Source organism: Pinus tabuliformis, chromosome 7, assembly GCF_031772625.1.
Source record: "Pinus tabuliformis cultivar Carrire ecotype Pingquan chromosome 7, CPIR1, whole genome shotgun sequence".
In the NCBI taxonomy this organism is placed as follows: Eukaryota; Viridiplantae; Streptophyta; class Pinopsida; order Pinales; family Pinaceae; genus Pinus; species Pinus tabuliformis.
In genome coordinates, this window is record NC_142293.1 from 808,551,084 (window position 1) to 808,575,263 (window position 24,180).

Here is a 24,180-nt window from a genome sequence, read left to right on the forward strand (position 1 = left end):
TTTGGTATTTGGGATGTTTGTTTTGAGTATAAATGCAAAAAAATATAAATATATATATATATATATATATATATATATATATATATATATATATATATATATATAGCAGATGCTTCCGCGGACGCTTCACTTCCTAGATTTTTGGAAAATGACGCTTCCGCGCTCCTGCTTCCGCTTCGTGCAACATTGCCCCGAAGTGCCACCTTGAGCATAATTAATTAAGTTAGGCTCCATAATAATGCTAATTTTTGAAAGTTGTCAGAATGCGATGGAACGAAAGGAAAACTATGCGGATGATGAAATATGCCAAGAGAATGCCATCAGATCCCATAAAAACTCCTCAAAACTCCATCAGAACACCTGATGACATAAACCTACTCCATTGTCTGGGGCATCCCCTACCCTGGAAATCCACCCTTGCTGTAATATGGTGGAAAATAAAAATGGGGACATGACAATCCTCCTGCCCCAAGATTGCTTGCGCTCAAGCAATCCAAATCTGTGGACCAATCTTGTGGCCCAACACAATTGAGACCTAATGCCTGGATCCCATATGAACCATTGGGTGATGCTTTGCTCCTATGTCAACCCACCATGAACGGATCCCTCAATGCTCGAATCCCAGACCAATCTCTGACTGAACCTGTCGTCAAGAAATCCTTCTGGATCCCAATGCCACCAAGAACAAGTATCAAGGCTTCAAGGCTCCTGCTGTGCTGTAACTCCAACCATGAACGCTGCTCCATCCCCTGCGTACCAACTCATCACCTCTCTCCAATCCAACCCTTATCATAGACCAAGGTCAATCTCATCATGTTGATGCTGTGCTGAAATACTGATGAGTGGCCAGCTTACATCTTGTTGCCAACTGAAGCATGTAATATCCCTCACCTCTAAGGGCTCCTGCAATACAATGCTTCTGACTAAAAATGATACTCCATCAATAGGGTACCAGCTCATGATCTCTCACCAATCCAATGCATGGACACCTGTGTAAGGAACAAGTCTACTGGGTTGATATGGGTTCCTGCTCAACTGATGATGCTCTATCTGGTCAATGAACCCAATCTTTCTAAGGAAACCCACCCCTCGCTCTATAATAGGCAAAAGTGGGAAAGATGTGCTACAAGCCCTATCTATGTACTCTTGGAGAGGGATGCCCTCTAAAAGTACTGCAACTTTACCAACTGCCTGTGCAAGTACCTACACCTCATCAGAGGGTTGGCCCAAAGATTGATGCAGACCATCTCTAAAAGATCCACCCTCATCTGGCTGAAAACTCCATGCTCGTCCAGTCTATCAACCTCCTGCAAAACTATCCTGTCAGGCTCCAACAACTCCTGACAAAAAGTGCCTACACATACTACCATCATGCTGGTTGCTTCTACATCTGTCTACTCCTCATCAATGGCTGGCCCCAAGGATGTCTGCTTGTCCTCCTCCATCATGGACTCAACATGAGCCACTAGCTCACTCTCCAAAAATGGCCCATCACACATCCTGTGCTCCACTGTGGGTTGCACACGCTGAATGAGTACAAGCTGCTGCTCATTAATCTCCTCCACCAAACACGGTGCATCGCTGAGCCACTATCAACAACCTCCCCTGACTGCTCATGCTCCTCAGAGGTGTCCAAGGACTCAACTATAGAAGAAGAATCCTCATCCTGAAAGTCAGAAGGAATCTCCTCCTGATCTGACTCATGCTCCTCTATGTGCTCTCCATGCCAAATCCTCACTGGGAGCTTATCTCTCTGAACGTCTCCTCCCCTCACAAGGACAATTTGCTGCGTGTCATGTTCAACCATTAAACATTGATGCACATCAAAGCTGCTGTCAACATAACCATATGATGGTTCAGGAGAACCAATGGATTTCTCTATAGGAGACTCTTGTTCAACTAAGGACCCTTCAATCTTCTTCATAATCAATTGACTTGAGTTCCTTGCCAACTCTGCTTCAATTTTAGCAGTCTCGTCTGCTTCTCTGTCCCCTCTAATTTTACATTTGTGATCTAGTGTCCATGCTCCTTGACATGTAAAACAGATCCGCTCTCTTCTCATTTGATTTCTGCTCTTCTTTGGGGGTTCTGGAGACTGCTCTTTCTTTGGCTCCTCATCTTTTCCAGATCTGAACCCTCCAAAAATTCTCCTTATCAAATTTCTTCTAACAAGAGGGTCAGCGCTAAGGGCTGTGAGCTGCCTCAGTGACTCATCCATGAGCCAATAAATTTGAAAATTTCAAGCTCCCTATAAAATTCCCACTTGATATTTTCAGTGTTCTCTGAGAGCATATGAGTTTCTTTGCCAATAGTTTTTCCAACAGTCTATGATTGTATTGCTGTAGGGGTAGTCTTGGTTTATGACATGTAATTTAATTTCAAACCAACAACTCAGATATTACATCATTCCCAAAATTAACATAAATCACTGGCATACATATTGCTTTGATGACAAGCTGATATATACACAGAATTAATTTACTTGACAAAGGAAATATATAGCAACATGGATTACAGAGGAACCTGGTTTGAATAGCAATGAAGCAACCTTCAAATGATACTCAATTTCTTTGTATGTCTTCAGCAATAATTTCCACAAGAAAAGGATCTCCCCTTGTACTCTCTGTCTCAGCCCATCTTATTGGAATAAGGATCAGCTAGGCACCCTCCAATATAGTGTCCAAGTGCAGATGTAGTTTCAGCCTCTTCTCAAGGTATACACAGCTCCAAAGCTCAGCAAACAATGAGTAAGACCAGCTCCAGGAAGAAACCAACAACTCAACCCAACGCTAGATAAATATTAGTCACAAAATAAATATGCAGGCTAGTCTTTTCGTGATCATGGAGAATCACCTGCTCCCAAAGTATCTTGTTTCTTTGATTTGATTTTCAGTGGTCTGTTTATAGTTGTTTCCCTTCAACAATGGTAAAAACACTCCCACTTCAGGCTTGGAAATATATCAACAAACCTCCAGCTAGCAGATAAGGGACAGTTTCACCTCAGTGAATGGCACGCTGTTCTAGAATATACACAGAGATAACCAGCCCCAAGCAAGCAAACCATACGCTTCAGCAAATAGGCCAGTCTCTGAAAACCCACACTCAACGACTCTACAGGGACGTATAAATGACTCGGCCTCAATCTCTGCTTCAGCCACCAATCGAACAGTAAGTACTTCGTGGCTCCAACATGTCTTTAGCAATGATCACTTTTTTCTTCTAATTGTTGTACTTTGCTACAGCCGTCAGCGCTCAGCATTTGAAACCATTCACCTTTCTATTTGGCACAGTATTTCGACCTCAAGGATTCACTGCTTATTGCCAAATAATATCGGCCTCTGTTGACAAGATTGAACTCCACTGTCTTAGGAATAATCAGACCAGAATTTGTAATGAGAATTTCTCTGCCACAATAAGAGAAAAACTTGCCCACGTATGTGAAATTTTGCCCTGGCGAAGGAGAAGAATCACACACAGGATTCTGATCTGCAAATTAAGAGGATTGCGCCCATATGAATGATAATCTCAGTTTAGTTCACTGGGAATCTCCACGACTCTCGTCCTGCCAACACGAAAAACAAATACGCACGCCTCTGCCTGAACAATAGACAAAGAAGCCCTGCGTCCAATAAGGAATTGGCTTCTTGAAAGCAGTGCACTCCAATCAAGCGCTGAGATAAACTCGACCTGAAGCACGCACATGAAATCCTCAGTCCACTAATAGAATGCTTGCAGCCTCCATTGAGCAACAGGGCAATTCAATTTTGTTTGGAAATTCTGAGTAATCCGTCCTACAGCGAATTTACATATGCAGCGAGTAGTTCTGCCAACGCCCACGTCCAACAAAGGTGATCACGGTCTGACTACAATCATCACATATTAGTTACAACGCACAGGTAACTGATTTGAGCCCCAATACCGAGGTAAAGTTCTTCCTCACTTTACTTAGCTGACGCTGGGTACGAATGCGTCCACTTGAAACTCAGTCATTCATCAAATGTTGCTCCGGAATTATACAACAGTGATACAATTATGAAGAGGGAACCTAGTTATCTCATCCACCATGATGGAATTCTTCTACAATATCTCTGTCATGTCCCACGCCCAGCCACAGAGATAGATCGATTGTTCTGGAAGGCGAAACTCGGCCCACAGGAATTCTTTGACCCTTTTTCAAGCGATAAAGCGTGGCCCTTGGAGAAATTCGTGTAGAAGCTCGACCTCTGCAAAAACCCTGAATAATCAATATATCTTGACTTTGATTGAATTCTAGAATTCGGTCTGCCCGAATCACGAGTTCGTACAGCAATGCAACGCTAGATACCCAGATTTGTAATTGAAAAGCGTTCAACAAATATAATGGATTGTTGCCTTTGATCTTCCCATCAATATAAAATTACGCCCAGATTCGATCTTTCCAAGTCACAAGGAATTACGACAATTTACTCGATGTAAGAGGTGCTTGCAATGCTGTCTATATGCCCAGGAAGAATGATGGAGCTCGACCTTCAAGAAACGAACAGCAGCAGATACAAACTCGGGCCAAAATGACTGTATATCTTTGGACTTAACCCACTGAAGCTTCAAATGACCATTTCATCCCCCACATGCTCAGGAAACTCGGCCAGCCACCATAATTAATGGGTTCCTTAATAAAATTGGACAGCCCCACTTCATAAAAAAAATCACACGCTCCTCTTGCTGAAATTTGACACTGCACTCAAGCTTCCACAATATGTTTCGACCAAGCCAAATATATTCTGGCTTTTAAAAATTCCTGTTCTCTTCAATTTGCAATTCTTACTGGTGATGCAGCTCCCAGTTTTGATGACGGCTCTCACGAAACCAACGCAGCCTCATAAAAGAACATTTCACCCAATATTTAAAACAAATTGTAGACAATCTCACGGTCACCGTATAATAAATTTTGTCCCAGGTTTAATATTCAGGCAACAATTTCACTGAAATTTTGTTGCTCATTTAATGAGAATTTGTCGAGCTCTTTTAACAAATTCTCATTTTGCTGCAGGACCAGGGTACTCAACTTCTCCAGCAAAAACCCCCTAACAATAATAACTGCAATTGAAACACTGAAAAACCCGTAGGCTGAGCCAAGACCAAGGCTCTGATACCACTCTAATGTCCCAAATGAAATAAATTTGGAACAAGCTTTTCACATAAAATTTTTCATTTACAAACAAAAGATTGCCATGTAAAAATAACAAATAGAGCACTGCAATCTCACAACATAATGGACAAGGAAACTCTCAGCTTTATTATATTAGATAACTAGGGTTTTACATGCTGGAAAAACCAAGATAGCTGAGATAGCTGAGATATAACTGGCCTCAAATAGATCTACAATAATGCTGCAATCGGCCTCCAAACAAACTGAAAAACGATACACTGCAACCGGTGAACCCTGAATGGATTCACCAAGGGAAGAGATGGGTGCTTGCCCACTCTCACTGAATCACCCGAGGGTTTCAGTCTTGGGGCTACTGCTGAAGTAGAGAATCACAAGAAGAAATCTCAAATCCAAGATGTCTCCAAATGACCTCCTTTTTATAGATCTGATGGATAGATCTCCAAGCCTCTAGAAGCATCTTATTTTATTATTTTATTATTATTCTAGAAGCTCCTCCATTGACTTTATCTCAAGTGACCTTTTAATTTAATTTAATTTTATTTAAGTCAGTTTTGGCCCATTGCCTCTAATTTATTATGTTTCCTTAATTAAATGACTAATTAAAATCATTTTTTTTAATTAAGGAAAATGGTAAATCACCCACCATACTCTCTTTGGCCACTAGAAGTCACTTCTTAACATCCCATCCTATATATCTTCTCGTTCTGGTTCCAACGAGCTATTACACTGAGGTGTTCCATCAATAAATCTCTCCGGAGTGCTCACCTCGAGCATAATTAATTAAGTTAGGCTCCATAATAATGCTAATTTTTGAAAGTTGTCGGAATGCGACGAAACGAAAGGCAAATTGTGTGGATGATAAAATATGCCAAGCGAATGCCATCGGATCCCATAAAAACTGTTGACACCTAATCATGGGGATTGGGTGAACAATTGTAAATAGTGTAAATAATAAATAATGGAAAAGGAAGAGTCATCGGGAGATGAAACCCAAGAGTCACTCCCTCATGTATATAACTATGAGTAGTCTAAGTGAATAAATAGATTTCATTTTGAGGAGTTACTTCTAGCCTGACATGGTATCAGAGCCAGTGCCATTTTTGGCTTCCCTCTCCGCTCTTGTAACTCCCTTTTGTGATTTCTGTAGTCTGTCATATTCTTTATCCTACATTAGTATTATTCCACTCTGTTTTCCTAACATGGTATGCCGCAATTATTTCTGTTGAACGTTGCAATACTCTCCATCCCTATTGTAGACTCAACGCTGCTCAACGCTGCTCAATGCTGCTCCCCTACCTACCCAGGCCAGCACTGCTTGCGGCAAGAACCACACCAAGGTTGCCTGAGTCTCGGCCTTTCTTCCTCCTACGCACTGTGGCAGTGCTTGGACACAGTCCTCCGTGTTACACAGTCCACAACACTCCACTCCTTCAACTGCGTGGTTCAACCTCGATCCCTCCTCACAGTCTCTGCCCAGTTTTTGATCCCGCATTCCTCCATTGTCCAAAAGGATAGAGCACTGCACGTGGAGTACTGCAACGGATAGAGCACTGGAGTGGTGCAGTGGATAGAGCATTGGAGTGGCATGGGAAAGGCGACGATATACTGTGTTAATTTTTTTTTGAAACTATGTTTTCTTTGTGTTAACTCTTGCATAGTCAGCTCATATAGCCCCTTGCACAGTGGTTTCTGTAGCCCAACACTCATACCACCGATTTTTTATATATAACGCTAAATCTGCTCCATTGCTTAATACCACCGCTGTTTATGTTTAATACCACCGCTATTTGGTATTAATATCACTGTTGTTTGGTATTATAATCACCGCTATTTGGTTTACGTTTAATACCTCCACTTTATAACGTATTCACCTCACAAAACTGTGCTCCCTTCTCGCTATTACGTTGAACGCATTCACTTCGCCATTCTATATAACCCCTCCCCGTATATAACCCCTCCCCCATACAATACTTCCCCCAAATATACCTCTGCGATATATATCAGAATTGTATTTTTTAACACCAGAAGTGAAAATATTTTATATATTGGCAGCAAAGTATATTTTACACTGTACACAAATTTTAAAATGCATTCATTGATATCTATTGTGGGAGTGGTTCTCACTGGGAAGGAGAACTATCTAGAATGCTCGCGGAAAATCAAACACACTCATTTTTAATGAGCTATGGAAAGGAGTGTCTGTTGGAGAAGGAGACAAAGAACCAGAAAAACCTACCTCAGACAAGGAATTTTCCATTTGGGAAAATAAGAACAACAAGGCTTATGCTTTGATTGCAGCATCAGTAAATGAAGAGGTGAGTCGCCATATGTTGCCATTTTCAAATGATTTCGAAGCCTTACAAAAACTGAAGGAAAACTGTGACTCACACTCTGCACTTGAATTTGTTCAACTCATGATTAAATTGTTCAGTCTTGAATTACAAAATGATGATCCTCTTGCTTTTGCATCAGAAGTAAAATCTATTATGCATGATATCAAAGTCACTAATGTTGAACTGGACATTCCTCTGATAGATTTTGTCAAGGCACTTTATCCCACTTACTCAAATTATCTTGAGTCATTGCAAGCAAATGGAAACCTCAAAGAAATTACCTTTGATTCTCTTGTGAATAAATTTGCCGAGAGAGAGAAAGCTTTTGGGAAGAAGATAGCTCCTTAGTCTTCTGAAGAGGCTGTGTGTCTTGCACATAGAGAGAGGAATCTTGCTCAAGATTCTTCTAGAGGAAGAGGTGGTTGAAGAGGAAGAGGAAGAGGAAGAAGAAATTTTAGAGGCAGGGGGGGCAGACACTCTCAAGGAGAAAAGTCAAATTTGCATTGCATATGTTGCAATAGAGATGGATCACATGATGCATCCACATGCAAGTTGCCTTGGGACAGAATTGAGTAGGAAAGAAATCAACCCAAAGGTAAAACTAATGACAAAGAGAAAGGTAAAGCACATGAATCCGCTCACTATGTTGTGGCACATTTTAATATTGGAGTAAATGAAGACTTGTTTAATGCTTCACTTGCTTCTTGGAAAAATGATTGGTTGCTTGATTCAGGAGCAACTTGCCACATGACTTTTAGAAGAGATTTTTTTGAAGAATTTATTGACAATGTTGATAGAGCATTATACTTTGCAGACAAATCAAAACTCAAGCCATCAGGGCTTGGCACAATCAGGCTTAAATTGCTTGGTCTTCCAAACTTTCTTCTGCATGATGTTTTATATCTCCCACAACTGAGGAGAAACTTGCTGTCCTTGGTCTACATCTGCCAGCAAGGACAATCCATTCATATGTTTGATGGAAAGGTGAGAAAAGCATCAAATCACTCACTTGTCATGACGGGGATAGAAGAAGAAAGGCTTCTCAAGCTGCAAGGTACCTCTGCTCGTGCACAAAATTTATCATACAATTCTCATTATGATGAAGGTAAATTTCCATTAAGTCTATTATGGCATGCTAGATTTGGACACTTGAACTATGACAACCTTCGCTTGTTGAAGAAAAATGGTGTTACCGATTTGCCTACAATTCCTAGGAGACTTGAGCATTGTGATGCTTGCATTTTAGGAAAACATAGCAAACAGTCTTTCATGATTCACATTCCAGAGCACATATAAAACTTGAACTCATTCATTCAGATTTATGTGGTCCAATGCCTGTTCCATCTGCAAATGGAAATAAATATATGATGACATTTATTGATGACTACATCAAAATGTGTTGGGTTTATTTATTGAAGAACAAATCTGATGCTTTTCAAACATTCAAGAACTTTCATACATGGATTGAAAATGATGCACAATCTCATATTGGCTCTATTCGCACTGATAATGGAAAATAATACACTTCAAATGAATTTGAAAACTATCTTCGTCAACATGGGATCAAACATCAAACAACTGTGCCTTATAATCCCCAACGGAACGGGGTAGCTGAAAGAATGAATAGGACAATCTTAAATATGGCGCGCTTCATGATGTTTTTCAAAAATGTAAAATTGATGTTTTGCGCTGATGCAGTTCTATGTGTTGTATATGTAACGAATAGATGTCCGTCTAATGCTATTAGAAACAAGACTCCTTATGAAATGTGGTATGGACACATTCCTTCGGTAAAACATCTCAGGGTCTTTGGTTCCACCTGTTATGCCTTGATACCAAAGGTACATAGAAACAAACTTGGTGCAAGGAGTCGTAAGTGTATCTTCTTGGGGTATTCAAACACCTCTAAAGCATACCGTCTCTGTGATGAAGTTAATGAAAAGTTTGTTGTATCTAGAGATGTAATCTTTCTTGAATCATCCAAAGTTGACAATGTTGTTGAGAAGCAACTTGATCACTTGGATAGATTCACATATGCAAAATCATTTCAAGAATTTGATAATCAGATTCCACATCTTTAAGGGGGGATTCCTATACTGGATCAACCTATGGAATCTTCTTCTGAAGCACTCTCTCCCCCACATGAAACTCCAACCACTGATGATACTTTGACTGATGTGATTGACAGAATTGGGAGACTTAATCTTGATTTAGTCCCAACTCAATCAATTGAGCAGCTTGGACCATCTCAGAAAGGTCCTCCAAAGTGGCTGACAAAGACACTTGAAAGTGTTCATCCTGATGAGGTTGGAAAGACAAGAACAAGAAATTCAACCCGACAAAATTGAGGTGATGTAGATGACTCTGATTCACCTATTGATATGGATGTTTCTTATGATTGTGAATTGAATTTGTCTACAGATTTTGAACCAAATTCCTTCAAAGAAGCCGCTTCTCATGATGAATGGAAAGAAGCGATGCAAAAGGAGTATGCTGCCTTGATAAAGAATGGCACTTGGACGTTGGTTGATCCTCCATTTGAACCAAACCAATTGGCTACAAGTGGGTCTACAAGAACAAGTATAAAGCTGATGGCTCACTTGACATGCACAAAGCCAGGCTTGTGGCAAAAGGTTTTGCACTGAAGGAAGGGGTCGGCTATGAGGAAACTTTTGCCCCCATAGCAAAATGGGCTACCATCTAGACACTGTTTGCCCTAACAACTCAGAACGGTTGGAAAGTCCATCAAATGGATGTAAAAACTACTTTCTTGAATGGAGATCTAAAAGAGAATGTTTATATGTCCCAACCTGAAGGATTTGCTATGAAAGGACATGAACATAAAGTATGCAAACTTGTGAAATCCTTGTATGGCCTCAAGCAAGCACCGCGAGCCTGGAATGAAAAATTAATTGAGCATCTTCTGAAACTCAATTTCAAACATTTTAATCTTGATGATGCAACTTTGCCTGTCAAGAAAGTTGGAAAAACAGTTGTATATCTTGTGTTATATGTAGATGATCTTTTGATGACAGGGAATAGTGAGAGCTACATTGCATCCATAAAGAAGGAATTGAAGAAAGGTTTTGAAATGACTGATTTGGGCTATGTTCATTACTATTTTGGTATTGAAGTAACTCAGCATCCGAAGTCTATATTCCTTTCTCAAAAGAAGTACATTGGAGAGCTGTTGAACAGGTTTGCATGACTGAATGCAATCCTCTAACTACTCCAGTGGAACAAAACTTAAAGCTCACATCCATTGAAGGAAAAGAATTTGAGGATGCAACAAAGTATAGACAGCTTGTAGGAAGTCTCAACTACCTGACTACTACCAGATCAAACATTTCGTTTGTTGTTGGAATCCTCTCCAAGGTTATGCAAAAGCCTTTTGAGGGACATTGGTTAGCTGCAAAAAGAGTTTTAAAGTACTTGAAGGGAACTCAAGACTTTGGACTCAAGTATACACAGGTGGGTGACTTCAGCTTGATTGGATACTCTGATTTAGGCTTTGACGGAGACAAAGAAACTGGGGTATCTACTTCTGGTTATGCTATGAGTCTTGGATCAGGAGATGTCTCCTAGAGATCACACAAACAATCAGTTCCAGCAAATTCCACAATAGAGGCAGAATATGTGGTAGCAGCTGAGGCAACAAAATAAATTGTGTGGCTCAGGAAAATCTTGGAAGATTTGTAGGTAAAACAAGTACATTTGATCCACTCATGATTGACAACATCTCTGCATTAAAGTTGGCCAAGAACCCAAATATCCATGATCGAACGAAGCACATCAATACAAAATACCATCTGATTCGACATCATGTTAAGGCTAAGACAATCCATCTATGCCATTGTTCCACTAATGAGCAGATTGTAGACATCTTCACCAAAGCACTTGGAAGAGAAAAGCTTGAAAGATTCAGAACGATGGTTGGACTCACCAACATCCCTTCAGATTAAGGGGGGGAATGTTGACATCTAATCACGAGGATTGGGTGAAAAATTGTAAATAGTGTAAATAATAAATAATGGAAAAGGAAGAGTCATCGGGAGATGAAACCCAAGAGTCACTCCCTCATGTATATAACGATGAGCAGTCTAAGTGAATAAATAGATTTCATTTTGAAGAGTTACTCCTGGCCTGACAACAACAACTCAAAACTCCATCAGAACACTTGATGACATAAACCTGCTCCACTAACCTGGCCATCCTTTGCCCTGGAAATCCACCCTGGCTGTGCTATGGAGGAAGGTAAAAATGGGGACATGACACAATATGTAAATGATGAAATGCAATTATCTAAAGGGAAGAACAATATAGCAGTGTTGCGAACATCTTGATAACATCCCGATTTTATCTCGAAATCACATTTTTTTGGCCTAGCTGATGTTTGCCAATTTTTAAAAATATTTTTATGGTATCTTAATTTTCTAGATGTTTGCTGATTTTTTATCGATATTTTCCTGATTTTTACGATTTTTTGGTTTTTCAGTCCCTTGCCGATTTTATCCTGATGCTGATGTTTGCAACATTGCAATATAGACCTGAGAAAAAAAGTTAACACATCTAAGTGGACCAAACTTGAATGATAAGGGCATATTAATACTTCAAACAAGGACCACCTTCTTATATCTAACTAGATCAAGACCTGTAAAGGTGTTCCCTACTTTGATAGAGGTGGGTAATGGTCAACCCTATTAGGTGCTTCCAACCTGTTATGAAACCAGCTCAAGAAAAGATAGAAAAGATAGATCAACGCCTTAGAATTCAGCCTCTTCGAGGGGGCAACCTCCTTTACATTACATAAATGAACAATTCTTGGATGATACAAATGACAAAACCTCCTTTCTATATATAGGAGTCTAAGGAGTCACAATATAATCCAACCGACCTAACAATAATAATATAAAGCCACAAAAATAACAATAGAGGGGTTCTATGGGGCACAGAAATAATAATATGGGGGTAATAGGGGCACAACAATATAAATAAGGGGTATAACTACAATAGTAATGGGGTAATCGCTAGTATTATAGGGACCCAACACAACCCTCAAGTGGTAGTGAGATTTCCAAGGTCAATCACTCAATCAATAGGTGTTAGTGTAAATATATGACAATGAAAGGGGGAAAAGGCTACACTAGGTAGATCCATCACTACACCTATGGATTGATGGATCTACTCTCGAGTTGTTACATCGCTATACTTGCTTGATGGAGATTGATCATTCTTGGAGAATGATGTCATTGTGAAGAATCTTTATCCCCATGCGTGCGTTATTTTGGCATTTTATCTATGTTGCACGAGTTTCTGGTACGTGGGTACTTTGGATATGTGGGAACGAGTATCTGGTACGGATATAAGCTTTGCCCAAATTTACAGGAAACGTCAAGTTGGGAGCGGAAATTATAATATATTAAAAATTAAAATTTAATATATATATATATATATATATATATTTTGAAAGTGTAAAGATTAAATGTACATATCAAATTAAATTTTTAAATGATTCATCATTCAAGAGACAACCATACAAAGTTAAAACAAAAACTAAAAGCCACATAAAATCATATTGATGTTCATACTAGGAAAAAACTTTAAAAGCCAAAGCCTAAAGTAGTACATAATTCAAAATGCCCAATAACCAAAATATAGCAACAAAAATACAAAGCTTATGATCATATGGTGTGATCTTCAGCATCAAGGAGATCCATATAAGATTGAGCCTCACTGGGTATTGGATCACGCCATCATCATCATCATCAAATGCAACAATGTCATCTAAAGGTATGCCAACCAATCCTGCATTTGGTAAAGGATTGTCATCATCATCATCAATTTGGGTAGCATCTTCAGCGTTCACATCCCATCGTGTAGCAGGTCCTTCTAAATATTCAGGTAGCTTCCTTGAACAAAGTCGAAGACTACTATGCACATAAACAAGTTTCTCTGCTCTCTTAGAGGTAAGTCTATTCCTCTTAATAGAGTGTATGAAACTATAAGTGGACCAATTCCTTTCAGCAGCTGAGGAACTAGCAACCTGAGATATCAAACGTGAAGCAAGATTTCAGAGCTCTGGGACCTGGCCCCCATACATTCTCCACCATCCAAGGGGTTTCTTTTGAGCATAATGCTTGATGTCCCTCTTTGCATCTTGGCTGAATGAAGGAGGGCTTAATGTACCAAAATCAATAAATTGCTCCCGTATCACACTTGCTTCATCAACAATATACATCTTAGTTATAGCATCAAGAAACCCTTGTTTTACCTCTTCATCATCAATAGGAAGAATTCTATTTGGTCTTTCCATATACCACTTTGGATTAAGGGCATATGCAGCCATGTGAAGGGAGGTATTGAGTTTAAGCCATCTTTTCTCTATCAACTTGTGGATTTCATGGAAAAACTCCAAAGAAGGGTTTCTTTGGCGAATGATGTGTTTTACCTTGCCCACCATGGTATCAATACATTCATATATTTCTCCAAGAGAAGGAGAATCTGAATCAACATACTTGATCAACTCCACAATTGGAGCTGTGAAAGAGACAACATATCTACAATCAGCCCACCAATCCTCATTAAGAAGCATTTCTCTTATCTTCTTCGCTTGAGGTGACTTAGACTCAATCCATGCATTCCACTCTGAAGAAACAACAGTGGCTTGTAAAGATACATAGACTTCAACCATGCGCTCAAGCAAAATAAAATATGTGGCATATCTTGTTTCTGCAGGTTTTAAAAAATGCTTCTTTGAATACATCCTGTAAATTGCCAAGGAAGCATGGTGGTTGCAGATGAACATTTGTGCCTCCCTCGCATCTGAAATGATTTTTGTAATCCACTGTATTTTACCAATGTCTTTTAAGAGATTGTTAAGGGCATGTACACAACAAGGAGTCCAAAAGATATGCCTATATCGACTTTGGATCATCAATCTTGCTGCTTTACAAACAGGTGTTGCATCTGTGATGACATGTACCACATTTGAAGGACCAACCTCATCAATTGCATCCTTCAACATTTCAAACATGAAAGTAGCATCCTTAGTTTTACCACTACAATCAATTGCTTTTAAAAAATAAGGCCCTTCTGGTGATGTGACAATAACATTCAACAAAGGTCTTTGTTGAATATCTGTCCAACCATCCATGACAATTGAACAACCTGAATGAACCCAAGATTGTTTGAGGTCCTCCATAAGTCCATGCATTCTTGTCACCCCTCTATCTAATAATGAAGTCCTCATTTTGTTGTACCCCGGGGGTGCATATCTTGTCCCTGCAACTATGATTTTTCTCACCATTTCTTTATAGTATGGTGAACGAGTGACATTAAATGAAATTCCATTTGCCATAAAAAAATCTGTTATGGCATCATCTGCTTCATCCCTATTCAAAACATTGTATATCTTTTGCATAGAGTCATTTAAAGTAGTCTTCTTAGTGCTAGAACTTCCTTGATTAGTCTCAATTTGGATGTGACCTTTTTCATTCATACATTGGGATGAATCTTCATGTTTGCCTCTCTTATTATTAGGAGATACAATGCTACTATCACATTCATTGTTTCCATTTGCTTTCATGTGAAGCTTACTCATCTCCATTCTTTGTTCAAGGTTACATGTGCAACTCTTCACTCCTAACCCAGGTATGCCCAAAAGATGATGCCATACTCTTGTATAACTACCTTTAAAAACATGGTCACACAAATTGCATTGCCATTCCTCACAGCCCCCACTGTTTTTTGTCTTGTTTTGTGTTATTTTTTTCATGAACTTCATTAAGGGCTTCTTGGAAATGTTGCTTGATTGCTTGTGGGTACCTATTGTTGCCTCTACATTCTCTTGTTGAACTTGTGGAGGTAGTGGGGGTCTCATCTTGCTGTTGTTGTTACCACATTCATTGCCCAACCCTCTATCCATGGTATCAATACTTAAAATTTACATTAAAATACAAAAAAAGCATTAGAAGGTATCAATACTTAAAATTTACATTAAAATACAAAAAAAACATTAGAAGTGGAACAAATAAATATATTTTACAATGTACATAAATGACAAAAAAGTAAAAATCACAATACTAATATTTAATTTGTATATTCTGAGTTCTCATAAACTAATAAACTAGTCAATGATAATTTGCATACTTCTAATAAACTAATAAACTAGTCAATTACTATTAGTGATTTCAGTCTGATGGATGTACTTTATGGATAAAGTACATGATTATCTACTTAATGAGCAAACTTATAAAGTGAATGATTGTAATAACATATTACTAAAATAAATTAATAATTAACTTTTATCTAGGTGTAATAATCTCATTACACCTTAATGTAATTTTAATTTAATGGTGCACCTTAGATTTGAATGTAATTTTTAAATTTTATATTGAGCATAGGGCCTTGAGGATAATTATTAAATTATTATATTGAGCATAATTATTAAGGTTTATAAAATCTTATGAATTTTATTGCTTTCCATATTGAATCTTTTCCCAAAGTGCTTTGATATATATTATACATTCACTTTAATATAAAAAATCTTGACTTTAATGATTCTTCACCTTACTTCAATAAGATGGCATACATTTCAACATAGCCCAGAATTATTGACAAATAGAAGTTGAAATGTTACTTAAATTCCCACTATCATTTTAAGAAGCCACGCCATGAAGAGACAAACCAACTACAAAAAAAATTAAAAATGTTGCACCTGCGTAAGCAAAGCTTGGTCTTTATGTTCATCTTATAGTTAATTTTCAGCCATATGAGATAAATAAAAAGCAAAAGGATATGACATGAAATGAATAAAGCATTGACATAAAGTGTTTATAAAATATTAAAATCTTATGAATTTTATTGCTTTCCACATTGAATCTGTTCCCAAGTGCTTTGATATACATTCATTTTAATATAAAAAATCTCGACTTTAATGAACTTTCACCTTACTTCAAGAAGACGACATACATTTCAAGTTTCAACATAGCTCAGAATTATTGAAAAACAGAAGTTGAATGTAAGATGACATACATTTCAACATAGCCCAGAATTATTGAAAAATAGAAGTTGAAATGTTACTTAATATTCTCAATATCATTTTAAGAAGCCACGCCATGAAGAGACAAACCAACTACAAAAAAAATTAAAAATGTTGCACCTGTGTACGCAAAGCTTGGTCTTTATGTTCATCTTACAGTTTTTTCAGCCATTATTTGGCATTTGCAAATGATAATCATAAAACTTAAAAGGTTTTGCAGTATATATATTATATATATTTTTGAATTTTAATTTTTCCCCTTTTCTTTGGGAAGGAGAATGTCTCATACCCCCACCTGAATGGGGCACAAAGAGCAGACTTCCTGCAGCTTATATGCCATGTGACAGAGTAAACCATATGTAAAAAATTGAGGGAATAACTGAAACATAGGATTTTCGGTAATTCCTAATTACAAAAAGGATTGTTGCGCAGAGAAAGCCGACTTCTTGCAGCTTATATGCCATGTGACAGAGTAAACCATATGTAAACAATTGAGGGAAACACTGAAACACAGGATTTCCAGTAATTCCTAATTTAAAAAAGGATTGTTGCCCAGAGAAAGCTGGTTTAAACAACGTTTGTGGGGTGACGAAAATTAAAAATACACAATGTAAATAAATTCTCCAAATGCATACCAAAAGAAACATAAGCCCATTGCAACACATTATCAAATATAACAAAAATTCACGACAAACTCGACCTTTGTTTCTGATAAATCCAAGCCAATTTTGGGGATCTATATCTTAAGCAGATGCGAGCAAAACAGGTCACAAGGTTATATCGAAGTTTAAGCTCGGATACGATGTACATCTAGAAATTAGAATGCAAACAAAGTTCAAACACTTATAGGCAGGCGAAGATAGGAAAGCACGACAGGCGAATAGGCAGCGAACACATCAACTTACCCCTCAACGGACAAAGTTGTTGATGCACTAAGAGCTGATGAGGGACAATTATATAGAAAAATATCAGTCACTTTTGCCGCCAATACTAAGTACTTTTGTAGCCAAAAAATTGTGCGGGCTTTTCGGGTACGCATGGATCGGGAGCCCGTAGGAGCTCCGATCCATCAAGGATCGTCTAGACGCTCCTCGATGGATTGGAGCTCCTACGGGCTCCCGATCCAAGCTCCCACTTGAAACCCACTCGGGAAACTGCCATTTTGACCGAGACAAGCTCCCAAGCTCCAACCAAGGTTTCCGCCCATTTTGGAGCATTTCATACCAACTCCTAAGGTCCCAGGAGCGCTGGAGCTTCGGGTACTTGCTCTCCAACGACTAGGAGCGGTACCTGTGCAACATTTCATTTTATTATTCTTTTGAGCTATCTCAAGGTTGGCTTGTGAGTTTTGACCTAGTTGGACACTTCAAGCAAACTTTTTAGGGATTTTCTTGTAAAGTCATGAAAAAAAATTTGGTTACCCTCATATAAATAGAGGAGAGTCACTTTTCATTATTCATCATCATCATTCACTCAGTTTTTCTTATTTAAAAAGTGTGCACTAGTTATCTTTTTTCTTGGACACAATGTGATCATTTCGAGCAAATCATCTAAGGAGGGAGATTTTTTTGCATAGAGAGACTCTTGCGATTGATTGAAGTGTTTCTTGTTGGAATTGTGTAAATTTAATGTCATTTTCTTCCATTTTGCATGTTATATTTATGAAATTAGGGTTTCTATGTTTGCCATATTATAAAGTACAATGCATTTTGTTGAAATCTTGATTATCTATGGTATGCAAATTCGTCTTGCAAGATTGCATCAAAGGAACTTGGTTCATGCATCCTTTTCCTTTGATTTTAAAATCTCCCATATTGACCTTGCCCTATATTGACTTCACTGCCCAACCAAATAAATGCACTAGTCTAGTAGTTTTTGATCATTATAAATTTCTCTTTAATTTAATGGTAACTAGGGTTAAGGTAAGCTTCAAATCTGCATATAATATTAATTTTGTGTCCATATGTTATTGTCCTATTGGAAGGGATTGCATTCAATAAATAATAAAAGGGAAACTCTAGCATTGGTTGCATATTTCCGTCCTTAAATTAGGGCTGATGTTTTGGTATTTACTGCTATCATATGCATTTTCAACCATTTAAAACTATTGTTTACTTAACCCTAGCTTGCCTCCATTCCTATTGGTCTTTAGTTTATCCCATCCCTTCTAGGCTATTTTCTAGAGCTATTATATGCCATTGTGTGCCCTAAATTTGAAGATATTACAAATCCTAACTTATAACAACTCTCTTGTAAATTATAATGGTCTTAAGGTAGTGTGCTTGAATGACAACTCTCATCCTTAGCCTTTGAAGGCTTTACCGATACATTTCCTCCTATCATAAGACCTTGTATCACCATTGGGCTCTCCTTAATTGAATATCTTTCAAGTTTTGGTGATCCTTTTAGGGAAGCCTCCCTCGTGGGATTAATTTCACCACTAAACAACTAGAGAAAAGCCACTTAGGTGAAAATGGTGGCCAATTTCTTCTTGCCATAAGACTTAGGTTGCCTAGTGAGGCTTTGCACTAGGCTTGCCAGATTTCACGTCAAGGGATGGTATTATTTATTGATTGATGAGGGGCCAATCTCTTCTTTATGGAGTTTGTTGAGCATTGATGACATTTCACGTATGTTCTACATAGATGATGCCTTATTTCATGGATACACTTTCTTGACACTTGATTTGAGGAAGATATTTGAGGCCATTTTGGACTTTTCTATGTCTTATTTGATGGAATGTTTCTCTTAGAGGTCTCACATGTGTTGTTATAACTTATTGGAGGTTTGATTTGATTCAAACCCTACTTTGAGGAGAAATCCACCTTTGTAGTTTACATTATACATCTTTTCTTGCTTATTGATGGGGCGTCTCACCTTGGGAGGAGGTTTCATGTTTTACGTCGTAGATGTAGGATGTCCACTTCTGGATGTTGCTTGGACTTATGTCTATGCTTGTTATTGAGGACATCCACCTTTCTTTGAGCCTTATTGCACTTATATCTATGCTTGAGGAGCATGTCTTACGCTGGAGAGAAACACATTCCACATTGGAGGAGATCTAGGAGGTTTCAAACCCTAGATCTAGGGTTTCATTGCATATTTTGAAGACATCCTAGCTTCAAGAGCTGTTATCTTTTGACACGGTGCCAAGATTTCCGCAAGATCAATGCCATTAGATGCCAAGTGGCTAAGATTTGTGGTCATAATAGAAATTCTTACAAAAATTGTCGTAGTTATGGTGTTTTCAAACTCTGTAAACAGAAAAGTCTTGATGCATTTTGACCACTCATATGAGGAATGCCCCATCTTTATTGCTTGAGTGCTTTTGTCATTTCACGAGATCATTATTAATGGATGTGCATGGTGGCTAGCACCTTGGCTTTTGATGCCACATGGCACATATTTTTATGCACTATCGATAGGATATTTCACCTTGGAGATCTTTGTGGAGGTTGTTGTATAACCAACTTCTTTATTTTATTATTGTTGACTTGTCTCATGGAGTTAGTTACATGAGAGCATTATTTTATTGTTTTCCTATCATATTTTATAGAATGTGGATCACAACAAATCATTGCTACTTTTAGTAATGAAGTTGTTGAAGAGGTTATTTTATTGTATTCCTTGGAGAAGAAAGTGGATATAGGAAAATAATTATTATTTTATTGTAAAAGAGGATGGAACTAGATCCTTTTGAAAGTGTAGTTCTCCGTATTTGTAGTCATGGTTGATTGGTGAGGAGTCTCTTGTCTTGGAGCTTTGTTGAATATCTTTTTTAGAGGTTTAATGGAAGTTCTAGGGTTCTTGCTTATTATATGTCAAGCTATTTTTATATCTAATTGTTGCTGGTGAACAATGTTGCAAATATCTAGATAACATCCTGATTTTATCGTGAAATCGCGATGTTTTGGCCAAGTTGATGTTTGTCGATTTTTACCAATATTTTGGTGGTATCTTAATTTTTCTGATGTTTTCCAATTTTTATGGATATTTTCTCAATTTTTATGATTTTTTGGTTTCCCGGATCCTTGCTGATTTCTTCCCGATGTTGATGTTTGCAACATTGCTGGTCAATACTAGGAGTTGCTTGCAAATACCTTGTTATGAGAGACCATAAAAAAGGGTTCATCTATCATACATGGAATGGTTTTATGTAAGAGTTTTTCTCCTCTTAATTTCCTTTTATGTCATATTTTTGAATGTATTATCATGCATCTATCATCTTGTTAAGAGTGGTTGTTGGATCAATACTTCATTGTAGGAGTCACTCTTGTAACATTGTTTTGAGTTTGGGACTTTAATGACCTCTCCAAGCACATTTTTTCCTCATTTAGCAACAAGTTAAAGCTTATTGTGGATGCATAATAGCTCTGTGATTTAGCAATTCATGAACCATTCTTTGAATTTCCCTCTTGACTCCATTTGCCCATAATTGTATAGGCACTAGTCCCCTATCTATCTTCCATCACCCTTTTATTCTCATTATACTACAAAAAATGATAAATTTTGTTTTGCTAGAGCTGTCTCTTCATATCACTTTTTGTGCCTATTGTTATATCTTTACTACTTTAGTAATCCCAATCCTATGGGGATACCTGCTTCAAGTTGGAGAAGAGCCAACCAAAAGTGAGAGGATAGGTTGCTTAGGTAATAGCAGAGACTGCCCTAATAGATCCCCCTTGGGTTGCACCTTTTGGATTAGGGATTTTATCATTAAGTGCAAGTTGGGGAGGTGACAGTTCTAATGTTTTAGTCCCTTATGTTTTTGATTCTTACCTTTGGACTTTTTATTATTATTTAATTATAAAATATTTTTATGTTTTTTGTACTTCTTGTTTCTGCATGGTATCTGGATCCTAGGCTTTAAAAAATCTGGCAGTTCTGTATCTGGATTTGTATCGTGGTAACTTAGAAATAGATCTTATATTAGCATATAACTATGTCAGGCATGTCCAAAGATGTAGTTTAGCTGGCATTTATTAATCTGTACAACTAAGAATAATGCAAGAGCTCATTGACAGCTTCAGGATGAGAGTTCAAAGGCTCAAATAAAGCATTTGCTGAGAAAGTATATATATCTATAATTTACTATAATGTGTATCGAGATGCTCAAGGCAAGAACTGTGAACCTGAAATTGTGATTGCAAGTTTCTAAAGTCCAACTGATTGTGTAGAATAGTGGCATGGCATACCAACCATTTGTCTCCTTTTGAAGGTCAAGTTTGCATCCATGGAGGCTTTCACTTATCCCACTTTTCTTGCTTGCTAATTGCTACCTAGAATGTTTTACAGCCCTGCATGTTAGGAGATGAATTCATGATGGTAATAATGGCTGGATAAGCTTAAGACAATCTGCGACAGGATAGGTTATAACTCTAGAATCACACAGATATCAGACTAGCTGGGATAGGCAAGTCTATAATGCTACAGTAGCAGTGTAGAAAACAGTTGGATTGGATGTGATGGATAGGATTCTGAATCACTTCAAGTTGAGCTGCAAGAGTGCTAGGATTTCAAATTGTTGGACTTTCAGTGTATTACATTGTTAAAGAAATGCCAAGATTGCAGTTGGATTTCATGAAGGCAGGGAAGGTTAGTTAATCATGCTCATTATTTCAGACATATCTTGGACTTTTTACTGCATTTTGGTGATGCATTATTCTTTTGATTCAATATATTTTTAAACAATGTTCTTGCTAAATATGAGTGAGAATGTTTTTAATTGCGTAATTAAGCTAGTGTTAAATACAGGGTGAGGTTCTGACGACCATTACTCAAGTTTATGTTGTTTATGAAATCACATAGCATGGGTTTTTTAAAAGCTGGTGACCTCTTCACATATAAACTTAGACTTGTTTTGTATCAATTTAAAAGTTGAGGATACTTTTAAGATCAGCATACACCATGGCTTTTGACTTTTCCTGTGCCTATGGTTTTTTGTCTGATGGCTAGTTAACATTCTTATTGTTTAACCCAAGTTTTATATTTTTAGGTTAAAAGGACAAATTTCACCAATAAGCTTTTGAAGAGGCAATTTTTACCAATCCCTGAGACTGTTGATTTATATTGATAATTTTTATTGCTACTATATACTGGTAGACTTTGGATATCCCTTGAAAGAATTTCAATTTGAAGCCTATAGACATCTTTATACTGATAGAAAAATAGAGTTCATTAGCTAATCATCGATTAATTACTGGTAAGTGAGTTTGTGTACTTCTAATTTTTTAAACTATTGGCTATTCAAGATTGTGTTTACTCCCCTTAGTTCTATTGCCTATATAACATAAGCAAATTGCAATTAATGTTATTTATAGCCTTTTGGAGATTTGACATGTTTACATCCTTTAATTTCTTGCATCTGGAGTGGTTTGTGCTCAATCTTCGAATGCCATAATGTCTTCATATGTTGTCAACGAAGCTTGCTTGGGGAGCAATGCCTTTTTTCATCTATTGTCACTGAAGCTTGCTTGGTTAACAATTCTTGTTTTTCTTTATTCTCCAAAACTTTGCCTCAGAAACATTGCTTGTGAGATCACTGACCTTGATTCTACTATTTTAAAGAGGCAGTGATGCATTAAGTTCTTTCCCTACTGTTATGACCCCAATGGTGGTTAAATATGGCACTTTAGCCAATCCAAGGGTTCACATGCATAAATAAATAGTAGGTTGCCCTGGTATTGGGGCTACATCAGTAACTAGCGAGAACTAGTATATATATAGCTAAGTTGCATGATATGGGGAAATGGGAACTTGTCTCTGAAACAGAAATGCATGGGAAACATGACCCCCAGAATATAAGTCTGCTGAATTTTGAATAGGCTACGAAATTCTACTTTCTCCATATGAAGTCCAATGATGTTGGAAACACTCTCAAACATCCTGAAACAAGTAATGGTAATGTTACAAATTTAAAAGTGACATTTCTTTTACTTCAAGAATTTAAAATTACGATTAATTAACAACATTTGGTGCAAATTGAGAGTGAAATGCTCTTTCAAAGAAAAATTTCCAGTCTTAGAGGTTTCTAGAAGTCTTGTTAATTCATAATTAACGTATGATCAGGCATTAAAATAAAAAATGTGGGTCCCAACAATTAAATCAAGGCAAAATCAGAAAAATTTCATTTGGAAACACATTGTACAGATGTTGAAACACATTTCAGTTTGTATGAAACATATTTCTGACATGTGAAATACATTCTGTACAAATTGAAATGTGTTTCAGTTGCATTTCAGAGTTTAGTTGCGGAAATGCAGTTGATATGCAAGAGTTATTTGGGTAAATCATCATTAATAATGACTCTATTAACCTCCAATATATTAATGACCATTTATTACTCATGTAAGCCCAGTGCCAAGACGACCTATTGTTTATGTATGCGGGGTGTTTGCTATTTCTACTTGTTCAATTGTCTTTCGGAAATGAGTAAGTCTGGCCACGGTCAAACCCAAGGATATAAGCTGCAAGGTGGCAGGGGTATTTAGTTACCAACTTCAAAGCTGACTGGCATCCTATATGCATGAAGTATTCATGAAGGTTGGCTTGTGGGTTGTTATAGATTAGAACCCGAATCAGTCAAGCTGGCCACTCATGGTACACCTGTTCTCCTTGTTACTTCAATTTTCACCTTTTGTTGCTCATGCTTGCTTCTG

At 37.6% G+C, this 24,180-nt stretch overlaps 1 protein-coding gene across 3 annotated transcripts in view; it reads left to right on the forward strand.

The window, feature by feature from the left end:
• LOC149250020 (uncharacterized) overlaps positions 1–24,180 on the forward strand; it is a 187,762-nt gene that overhangs the window by 162,031 nt on the left and 1,551 nt on the right. The window lies entirely within an intron of this gene.